This window comes from Ambystoma mexicanum, chromosome 6p, assembly GCF_040938575.1.
Source record: "Ambystoma mexicanum isolate Mex_15411 chromosome 6p, UKY_AmexF1_1, whole genome shotgun sequence".
In the NCBI taxonomy this organism is placed as follows: domain Eukaryota; kingdom Metazoa; phylum Chordata; class Amphibia; order Caudata; family Ambystomatidae; genus Ambystoma; species Ambystoma mexicanum.
In genome coordinates this window covers 719,899,746-719,911,807 of record NC_090935.1, presented here as the reverse complement: position 1 = coordinate 719,911,807, position 12,062 = coordinate 719,899,746, and positions in this window count along the sequence as shown.

Sequence of the window (12,062 nt, the reverse complement as noted above, 5' to 3'; positions counted from 1 at the left end):
AGCACATGGATGCATTGCACTGGGTGGTGGCAAGTTGTGCTGGGTAATATGTTCGCCTTGTCATGTTTATTTCCTCTTTGTTTTTTAAATGATGGCCGGTCATCTCTTGGTTGTTGGGTCCCAAAGGCTGGAGGAGATTAGAGGTTGGTAACAGCTGAATTATTTTCACCGGTGGCTGAGTTCATGCGACCCTGGTCGTCAACTCCTCCAGCTGCTTTTGACTGAGAGGCTCTGGATAACTTTAGCATCTGAAGATGTCAAAATGACCCTTCATCAACGTACAGTTTGTTTTATGTCTTCCCTTTTACTAAAGACTAGTGGCAAACTAACATCTCTATTATCCAACAGTATTGATTAATCACTTTCCCTCTAACTCTTGTCTCAGCAATACAGAAGCCACACCCTTTCCAAGCTTACCAAGCCACAGTATAGAAACAAAAATGAACATCCAGAAATCAAGTATTGCACCCTCCCTAGCCCATGTCACAGGGAACAGCTCAAAACATCACCAACTTCCGCAAACTACTGCAAAAATAATGGGCATATGGACTCACCAGCCCACCACTGGCCTGAAGTGCCAGAGCAACTGCAGAGGGGACGGAGCGTGCATAGCCCTTTGCCCATGGACTGTGCCAGCCTTTTCCTTTCTTTCCCTTTATGCTCGTCTTCCCTTCTTTGGATCTCAAAGAAAAAAGGAATGAAGAATTTATTTCATTTGATTGGGGTATTTGTGATGCACAGGAGGAGCTGCAGACCAAATTTAATTCAATCTACCCCAAGTAGACAGTGTTACAAAGTTATCAGGATCTAAAAGAAAACCTCACGGAGGAGAGGATCATGAAAAGAGGTAAGTTGTGACTGCTTTCCTGAAGGTGGAAAGGTTTTGAATAAAGAGGGTGATCCAGATCTTGGGAGCCTGAGCAGAGAAACGTTTATCGTCTCTGATTATGTAGTTCTTATGTTGTGTTAGCAAAAGGTGTGAGTCGATGGATCACATGTGCCTTTTCGGGTAGGTAAGATGGACTTTTCTTCGCAAGCTTTGGGGTCAGTTCGGCTAATATTTAAACACCGGAAAGGAGATCTTGAACTGTATTTTCCTATGTAGAGCAAGCAGGCAGCAATCGACGAAGCAGAGGGATTTAATAATATTTCCAGATCCTGAAAATCACTCATACCACAACATGTAGCACTGACTGAATATGTTGAATCTAACTTGGCATCCCAACATAGATGCATTTTACATAGTCCAAATTCGAGTTAATGAGTAAGTCCGCAATCACATGATATAGGGTGTTTGGGATGAAGAGGAGGATGTGCAAGAATAAAAATACCCTCTGAATACAACATTTATCTGCAATCTCATGCTGATGTCAGAATACCAAATGATACCCTGTCAGCAAACTTTGGATGATAACCAGTAGGGTGGGGGGGGGTTACTTGGAGTCAGGCTGGGTTTCACAACACATATTGAGGGGCCAACAAGAGCACCTTGGTCTTGGAGGAATTCTGCTTAAGTCCACTTTATCTCATGTAGTCACGGATGTAGTCAACACCGGAGACAAGTACTCAAAAGACCAGAGGCCTCATTGCAAGTGTGGCAGTCCGGCAACAAAGGTGCCAGTAAGCTTACCGGTACCCTTGTTTCCAGACTGGCACACTACGAGTCTGCCTGCCGGTACGAATGCACCCGGTAGGTCTGACCCTGCCGGGTGCAGCGGCCCCGGCAGGCAGAGTTGCCATGGAAGCACTGGCACCGTCAGCGAATGTATCGGTGCTTCCGAGTCCCCATTCCCTGAAGTCCTCTGGGACACCATGGGAATGGGGATTTACAAGATCTGCCGCCTGACTGCCCGCTCCGCTCCGCTGAGACTTTAATGTCCCAGTGGCACTGTGAAGCCAGGCGGTGGATCCGGTATTACGGGGTCAGCGGCAACCCACCAGTCACATCAGCGGGTTACCCTCGATCTCGTAATGAGGCCCAAGGTCTCAAAAAATGTGTTCAGGCCATTTAAACACAACAGTTTTCACGAATCATCTGCATGAGAATGATGATTAAAATAAAGACTATTAAATAACATTAGTAGTCGTGTATGAGATGCTAGTAAAGGCGGAAATGGTGAGCCCTGTAGCACTCCGCAATCAACTCCAACTTCTGACTTTATTTGTACATAAGCCCATTTTAGACAAAACAGCACTTTCTTATATCTTCTAACATCTCAAAGTGTAGACACAAATTGACATTGATTCAAAAAGTTAAATCAACTGTCAGGCTAAAGATTGAAATGATACAATTCAGTCCATTTTCTCTCTAAATCCATTAATAAGTGTTGGGGAAAATATTATTTAAAAATGTGGCTCTCTTATTCCAGGACTGCATCAAATCTAAAATGTTGGACACTATCTCTGACAGTCTACTGGTCCCTAGGTTGGCCATAGATACAAACATATTTGTGGGGTTCACTTATTTTAAAGGCTCGATTTCAGGAGTTCTGTTTCTCTTTGGAATGCTGGTATAGTAACAACTAACACTCTCACTATTCTTTGGGAATCGGGTTCACCCACTCAACACCCTAGTTCAATGTGTTCATTAAGGCATAGACCTTAAATTCTTTATTGACTAAGTATCACAATAATCATAATGGCATGTCATTGCCCATTTCAACTCAAGATGTAAAAAGTCTCCAGAGATCTCAAATTGCTGGATAACACTCTTATTATGGTGAAACTGCCCATGTTTCAATATTAGTTTCAATCACAAAGCACATACTTCCTGTACTATATTCCCCTTTCAGTTATATAGCTTGTAAAAAAGGGTTTCCCCAAAATAATTGTAACTGCTATCTGGGATTTAATTAATTATTGGAACAATAGTCTACATTCTCTGGGATTATTGTTCACACTTTTCTTTTGTCTTCCAAAGGTTGATGAGAGGTAGGCACATCAACTGGTTTCATGCATCACCGACAGATAGATTCTTCTGTTCAGTCTGTCCACCTGCTTCCAACAACACTCTCAGGTATGTTCTCTGGTTCATTCTTGGCAAAGGCCTCTGCATTCATTTCCATCTGCAATCCTTTCAAGAAGAATATCCATCAGCTAAGTCCAGTTGGAGACCCAATCTTCATTTCTCCTCCCTAACAGGCTCTCTTGCTTTTCAAAAATATAACTCCCCTTTCTTTCTAGGTTCCAAGCAAACACTACCCATGTAGCATAATTTAAGACAGCTATTATGGATTGGACAGTGTCTATGATAAGTTCCCTTTACTTACACCCACTATTGTTCTCCTCCTTGCTTACACTGGCTAATGCGTTCTCTGTGTCATAAGGGAATGTGCTGACCATGAGGTAGCCCTGCCCTCAGAAATGTGGAATTAGAATTGGAATACAATATTTATGTTTCTTTTGACCTGTGCAATTAATATGAATTATATATTCAGATTTCCAAGAATATTCTTAAATCTGGAGCTGCCCTTTGTTTTTGTGACTGCATGGATAAAACAGAGTTATTGACATGTGGGAATTTATTAATTAATTATACATTTTATTATACCCTTTTTGAAATTGTGCTATTCTTTCTGAATTGATTAGCATTTAGGTTTGGTCTGACTCTTGTATGCCTGCCACATTGTGCGCCACATTCAGTGGGGGGTTGTGTGTGTCGACCTAATAAACCGCGACTGGTGAGCGTGTCCATGAGCTCATCCACAGCAGGTACTTCAGCGTGGCATATGCTGTCCACTGTGTGGTCCTCGGCTAATAAATCATCTGTGTGAGCGTCTTCAACTGACACTTCGCCGACTAAGACACTATCGTTGAAACATCAAAACTGGACGTCATCGACAGCCAGGCCATCCATGAAACGACTGCCCACGAGCAAGCATTCATCAATGAGGGAACTGACATCGACGGATAGGCCACCTTCTACCAAAAAAGCTTTGTCTATGAGCAAACAATCATCACCGACCCACTTGTCGACTGGCTTAACACCATCCACGGAGAAGGCTTCATCCACCAGCAAGCACTAGCCTAGATTCCGCTCTTCGACAGACCATTGCCCATCCACAGAACTACACAAACAAGCCCCACTAACCAACATCCATCTGGGAGCAGCATAATTAATCTCTCCTCAATAAAGGAGATGACAGAACTGTCAGACATTATTCTACAAGAAGAATGTTCATATATGGACAAATGCAGGTCAGAAAAGTTGCCAAAGGTGGATAGCCCCCTTGGCAACCGCACTCAGAACTGCCTTTGGATGAGCCTGCCGTCATTTCAAAATTTTCTGGTGGATTTTCACGGAAGGAGGGAAGCATGCTCAACTGAGATGACCACAAAGCCACAGGCTACTGCAGAGGGTGAGAGCACCACCATTACACCAGTATGTAGACAGAGAAGCCCTTCACCTTCAGCCTCATCAAGGGCACGCTCCAGCACATCGGACCCGGTGGAGACCGAGTAGCATCCCACCTCCAGCATCAATAAGGGCACGATCCACAAATACAACAGAGGATCTATGGGAGGACCCAATTGGAGACCCATATCATGAGTTCTCAAATGAGGGGTTTGGCAGAGGAAGCAGGGAAAGTGGGAGCTTCCACAGGATTCACCACAAGACGTTGCAGACAAATGGGGTGATTATGTCATCACCAAACAGCAGAAGCAGGACTCTTCGGATGGGTCTTCCCCACCTGACGCTAGTCTTGTTCCATGCTATACTAAGCAAGGCAGTGCAGATGTTTGACCTCCAAGTGTCAATTGTAGAGAAAAAGTCAGTGCCTTATGAGCACAAGGATAAGAGAAGGATAACCACTGCGATACCTATACTTGACACAATATGGGAAAACAGTGAGACCATACTCTGTCCTCATCCTACTCGATCTCTCCTCTGCCTTCGACATGGTCAACCATACCATCCTGCTCAATCATCGCTGTGATAACCTGGGTATCACCGATCAGGCTCTGGCCTGGCTGACCTCATTCCTCTCTGATCGACCCTCCCAGGTCCAAGTTTGGTCCTTTCTATCATCTATCTTCCTCTCTACCTGTGGTGTTGCCCAGGGGTCCAACCTCTCACCCTGGCTTTTCAACCAATATCTGGCAACTCTTGCACACTGCATTGCCATTTTATGCTAAAATTTCCAGTGCTACGCTAATGACACTCAACTCATTTTCAGGCTACCCTCGGCCACCTCCTCTCCCTCTCTCATCTCTGATTGCCTAATTGCCATTCAAGATTGGTGTGGTACGAACGATCTTTGTCTGAATGCCAGCAAGACGGAGATCCTCCTCATCGGCACACCATCACCATCCTTTCCCCTCACTCCCTGGCTAGCCTCCCTTGGCCCTCATCCTATCCCCACCTGTGAGGCTAAGAACCTCAGGGTCATCTTTGAATCCACACTTTCCTTCTCCGCCCATATCTCTGATGTCTCTAAAAAGTCAAACTTCCTACTTTACCTCCTCAGAGCTACTCTGCCTTTCCTCTCCTTCACCCAGAAGCTCAATGTCTCCCAAGCTCTTGTTCTCTCTAGGTTGGACAATAGCCTCTTTCTAAATCTGCCCGCCTCTACTCTCTGACCTCTGCAACTAATCCAGAACAGGACTGTCAGACTTTTCCTTGGCCTCAAGCCCTGGGATCGTATCTCTCCAGCTCTGAAATCTATCCATCGGCTCCCAGTGGATGCAAGGAATACATTCAAAACCCTGTGCATTGTCCACAAGGCCTTCTGGGCCTGGGTCCAAAATACCTTCAGCTATCCTTCTGCAAATACCTCCCCTCTCAAGCTCTTTGCTCCTCTACCTCTAGCTCCCTCAGTGTCGTATTTCAAAGAAACGAGCTGGGGTAGACTCTGTTTGCGGCTGGGGCCTCCCTCTGGAACAGCCTTCATGCAACTCTAAAACTTGAGTAGAACCATTTCCGGTTCCAGAAGCACCTCAAGACCTTCCTCTTTGCTTCTGCCTTTGCCCCCCAACCCCTGCTGATCTGTTCTCTCTCGGCACCATTCACCTGGCCAGCCTCTGTCCTCCGGGCCAAGGTACCTGCTCACCCTGCCACTCTTGTGCACTGCCTCCGGGCCACCCCTTGCATTGGGGTCTGTATCTGTGCCCATTTGCCCCCCCCTTATTCTTCCTGCACTTATCAGACCTACCCTGCCTTACCCCCAGCACTTGCCACTTGCTGGCTGCACTTCCACTGTTTGTTGCCTTTATTATTTATTAATTTATTATTATTTATCTCTTTCTCCTTGCTCCACACTCTCCATTCTCCCCTCTTCCGTGCACTTTTCTCCTCCCCATCTCCCATGCACTTGTGCGTTTGTCACTGGGCCTAGTAAGATCGTTGTTTTGTTCTCCCCTGTTGCCCTTCCCTTGCTTTGTAGCGCTCTGAAACACTTGTGTATGAGCGCGCTAGAAATAAAATATCAATATAAACATCAATACTTAAAAGACCATTGTCCACACAGCTATGACAGCTCATCCGGAAAATAAATATAGAGCTGCTGATAGTGCACCACTGTGCCTCTGAGTTATCCGAAGTCGGACTCAGTTACAACGGTGGCTGCCAGGAGAAATGTAGCTAACAAAGCATCTCCTCTTACAGCCTCCACTGACAAGGAAGGCAGAAAGTTGGAGGCGATTGACAGAAAGGTGTCCGCTTCTGCTTCACTATCAATCAGAACAACAAACAATCTGGCCATGATTGCTCACTATGACAGAGTACTCTGGCACAGAATTAACAGATGGGGAAATGATGTCGGACCACATAATAGACACGGCAGTGGGTGCAGCAGAAGTTGGGTTTAGGCAGATGGCAGGCCTGGAGGAAGGCCACCAACTTCTGCCCAGAGGTTCAGGCACACATTCTAGACATGTTGTTTGATTGTCAAGAGCTGTTTGGGAAAAAAGATCAATGAACATCTAAACGGAATGAAGACTGACACAGACACAGTGAGGGCAATTAGCTCTCTGAAGGACCAAAAGGCAAGACCATTTTGCTCCTTGCAAGGAGTCGTTGGAGAATGTTGACAGTCATCAAATATAGGGTACTCTTCCCACAGGTAAACCACATCGGTGCATTCAACCATCTCTAGGTATCAACAATCCTCCATGAAGTACGGTGCGCAAAGCGGCAGGCGGGACATGCAACAATGTGGCCCCAGATGTCCAAGCAAGTCTGACTTGTCTGCAAACCCCCTCCCACACAGCACCCGGGGGGGAGGAGAGAAGGGCCAGCCGCCATACACAAACTGGCGTAAAATCACGGCAGCCACATGGGTGCTGGAGATGGTGGCAAAAGGCTTTCAAATTGTTAAGGAAAGCAGCCATAGAAGAAGTTCTGCGTCTGCAGAGGGGAACATGATTTTACTCTCAGTTCTTCCTCATGTGGAAAAATAACGTGGAATGGTGCCCGATTATACACCTGCGTCAACTCAACAAGCAAGTGAAGCGCATCAAGTTCAAGATCACCACCCTCCAACAGATCATCCCCTGGGTGCAAATAAGTGATTTTCTAGCTTCCATCGCCTCAGCAGAGGCCCACTTCCATATACTGATCCACCCAGCCCACAGACGCTACCTCAGCTTTACAGTGGGAAAGAATTACTATCAATGAGAGGTTCTCTCGTTCGGCCTAAAATCAGCTCCCAGGCTTTTTACAAAGTTTCTAGCACTGGTGGCTGCGCACCTATGGAGGTCCAGAGTAGAAGTGTTCCTGTTCATGGACGTTTGGTTTATAAAGGCAGACTCAAGAAAACAAGCAACCCAGAGTGTCAAGCAAACAATGCACGCGATCACCACACTAGGGTTCTCTATCAACATCACAAGTATCCCTTCACAAATAGCCAGATTCCTGGTGGCGGACCAGGATGTATCTATCCCTCGAATAAAGTAGTACGCCAAATTAATTGCTTCACTAGTGCATCTTGTGGATTGGTTCATGGTAGCAATTACTGCCATGGTACGACGATACAAGTCACTACTGGACATGATGTCCTTGTGTATATTGTTAGTCCCAAACTTCAGTCTAAGGATGTGTCCTATTCAGGAAGAGTTAGATTAGCATGGAAACAGGCTCCCTTAGAAAATGTAGTGTGCCTGACTCAACATTTCCACCAGGGACTGCACTGGTGGCGTGACAAGACCAATCTTTCGCAGAGCATGACATTCTAGTCAGCCCTCATCCTCAAGACAGATGCCTCACTCACAGGGTGGGGAGTAAATCTGAGCAATTTACAAGTAAAAGGGACATGGTCATCAGCGGAGTCTGCCCTGCATATCAATGTCCTGGAGCTGCTTGCCATCAGCTGGGCCCTGAAATTGTTCCCACGAGCCATCAGATGCGCCCTGAAATTGTTCCCACTGATCCTGAAAGGACAAGTAGTGACAGTGCAGACAGACAACACAAAGTCCATTCTCTATACCAAGACAACATACTGGTGGGTCAACTAAGCAGAGAACACTGATCCCACGAGTGGGAACGCCAATGAATTTTCAGGAAATGGGGGTCAGCAACAATCAATCTTCTTTCACATCGAGGGCCAATGCCACGTGTTTCCTCTTCACATTGAGATATCCAGAGCTGGAGTCTCTGTGGGATGCTTTTTCTCTACCATGGACAAGCAAGTTATTGTATGCCATCCTTCCCATCTCCTTGTTGCCCACGATATTAAGACGAACGCAAGAACCACTGTGCAAGATGATACTCATTGCCCCGGCTTGGAATTGACAGATCTGGTACACCAATCGTCCAGAGGATGTGTTATGAGACACGGATACACCTCAGGGTGCACCAGGCATTACTGACGCAACAGAATGACGAGGTGCTTCACAACGACCAGGCCGCCCTGTCCCTAAACAAAAGAGACACGCTAATCTAAGGATACGGGAAATCTGCTGTGATACCATTCGGGCAGCAAGAGCACCCTCAATGCATAGAACTTATGCCAGGAAGCGAAGGCATTTCACTGTATGTTGCAGCACACAGGGCTTTGATCTGTTGAATGTAATGATCGATCATTTGCTGACCTAAATGCTCTATTGGGCCAGAACAGGCCTATCCCAAGCTTCCCTAAAGTTTAATTTCTCAGTGATTATAGCTTACTCAAGAGACCCACAATCAATATCTTTTTTCTAGGATCCTGCAGTCAAGACTACTGTTCTCAATGGTCTACTTCGGACCTTTCCTCCAGTGCTGCGAACATCACCAAATTAACGCTCAACACCGGTTTAGCAGCATTAATGACAATACCCTATGAACTCATTCACAGTTGTCACATCAAGTTTCTTTCATGGAAGGCGACGTCCCTGGTCGCAATAACATCCCCACCAGCTGCATTAGTGAACTGCAGGTGCTGTGCGTAAATGCACCATTTACTGTTTTCCACATGGATTGGGGCACGCTCAGACCACAACCATAGTTCCTGCTCAAAGTAGGCTCTCAGATTATGCTAACAGCACAGATTGTTCTCCCAACATTCTTCAAAAGCAACACCACAGCGTCAGAGTGAGCCTTGCACTCCTTGGACATCAAGCGCGCCCTGAAATAGTACATACAGTGCATGAATACTTTTTGTACATCGCCATGATTATTCATCGCCTTTGCAGGCCAAGACAATGGACAATAGCAAAACAAAAGGGTGATGGTTGGAAGGTTTAGAATGGATTTTAACCTCTGGCATTGCTCTGGGCAACCCTTCAGACCATCATTCTTCACCTGCCAATCCATAGTCAAACCCTACCACCAATCACTTTTTTGGTTTTAGTTGATCTCCCTGTGTGGGAGAGGGTATGCCCAGATGTCGGCCCCTTGTTCGCTGCGCCATAGGGAACCAAGCTGCACCTCACTGAGGAGGCCCAACATAGCTAAAATATGTCCGGAGTTGCTTGAATTTCCTTGCACAAGGGAACTGGACTACCAGTTCGGGCTGGGCTGCTCCCATTGGTGGCAGTATCTGACTGATTTGCATATGGCTGGACCCCTTTTGCAATGGCACAGATGGGCTAAAAAACATTTTTGTGGAAGGTTGCCCAGAGCAGTGCCAGTGGTACAAATTTACAACACAATGGACAAGCCCTTTCCAAGCAAGGTTTGGCATGCCGGGTAGCTGGATGCATCTCTCGCTGCTATGAAATTACAGACAACCCTCTCACAGTTCCAGAAATGGGCCATTCGACAAGGGAAGGAGCTGCAACAGCTGCATGCCATGCACGAGTATTCCTCAAGGACATCTGCATGGTGGCCACATGGAGCACACTCCATTAAGTTCACCAAGCATTGTGTCATAAGGTAGGAGCAGCCTTGCCCTCCAGCCCTTCACTGGGTAAGCATGCTGAAATGTAAAGTGATAGAGAGTGCAAACATATGTATGCGTGCTAGCAGTGCTTGGTATTCTTTGAGCATGTGAATCTACGAAATATCCAGTCCTGGAGAAGTTTTTATTGCTTAACTGTAACTGTATTTCTCCAGCATTGGTATCTTTCATAAATGTGCATGCACCCTCCTACCTCCCCTATGAGACTGCTTCAATTGGTCAGTCAGTTATCAGTCTGTCAGTCACTTGACAGGAGCCTGAAATCTGATGATGGATTCCTGGGTTGGAGCTAAAAATTAGAAGCTTCTAAGTCTTTATTAGCAACGTCTATTGCCTTATATGTGATATTTCTACTCCAGGATTCCCAGTCTGACAACGGGAATAATTCAAGCATGTGAATCTATGAAAAGATAACAATGCTGGCGAAACACAGTTACAGGTAAGCAACTAAAACTTTGCCTGAAGTTTACACCTGGTGCTAGTATATAGAAAATATATTTAGTAAATATCAATATTAGCTACACAGTTTATCCGTGGGAATTCACATACACAAGATTTTGAAAATTGAAGTGAAGATAATCAAGAGCCTCCAGAATGACGTGACGTGATAGAATAAGGGACCACTGACACATAAAGCTCAAAGCAGTATATTGCCTGATCGTTAGTGACATGAGCAACTTCAAAATACTAACGTGTGTAAGATTTTGTATTAAAGAGACCCTGTACATTTAGGAAACCGACTCTGCCGAATAAGAGATTGTGTAACAAATGGTAGGTTTCGACGTTGAATCTTCAATTGAATTAATTAATCTTTTATAAGGCGTTTCATACCAGAGACCAGTCTGTGAGCCAGGACCGGACTTTGAAATTGTGTTGCTTCCAAGACAACGGCCTTGCCCTATTGCCCCTGAGCTATCCAAAATGTTCCTCTCCTCACAACTGCCCGGAAATCATTCTTTGCCCACTCTGAGCAGAGAGCCTTACACGAAGCACGTGGAAGTAGGTGTCACAGGCCATTCTATGGTGCTACTCTACAATAACAGATGGGTTGATGGCATGATTCGGTGCACCATGCCAGCGAGCTATTCCTTAAAGCACCCAAAGCACCCATTTATCCGGAAACTGTTCATTTTATTTAATCATGATTCTTTAAAGTGTGAACTGCTTCAAGAGCTGCCTCATAAATACTGGCTAGACCTCCTGAATACACAGACCAAGCTGCAAACAGGCAGGTTTCAGACATCACAGGCAATAGTCAGAAATGCCTTTTTGGAAGGCAAACAAAATGAACTTGTTTGCAAAACTTGCCTACTTACAGATATGGAGGTGAAGTCTCCTTGGCATTCAGAAGTGTAAATTGTGTTTTTAGTGCATTCTGTATCCCCCTTTCCAATCAATTTTCCAAATAATACATTACAGTCCTATTTTGCTTCTCACAAATGTGTACTCAAGCTGTCTTCTGCTGGCTATTGTGTGCAATTTAAGTAGAGTTCAGGAGCATACTGTAATCTCCCCCAAACAATGCTCAGTTTCATTGAGCCTTAGTCATTGACTTCCATCTATCTACCTGTCCTTCTGTGGCTCTGACTCTCTCCCTGTGTACCAACTGTATCGAATCCATATTGCTGATGTATCTGCCTATTTAATCTTTCTTCTCAATTTTGGGTAGTCTCCCTAATCCATACAGCAAGGCATTTTTTAAATTTGTGGATTTAATTGTTTAATACGCATGCCTAGCTCGAGAGCAGC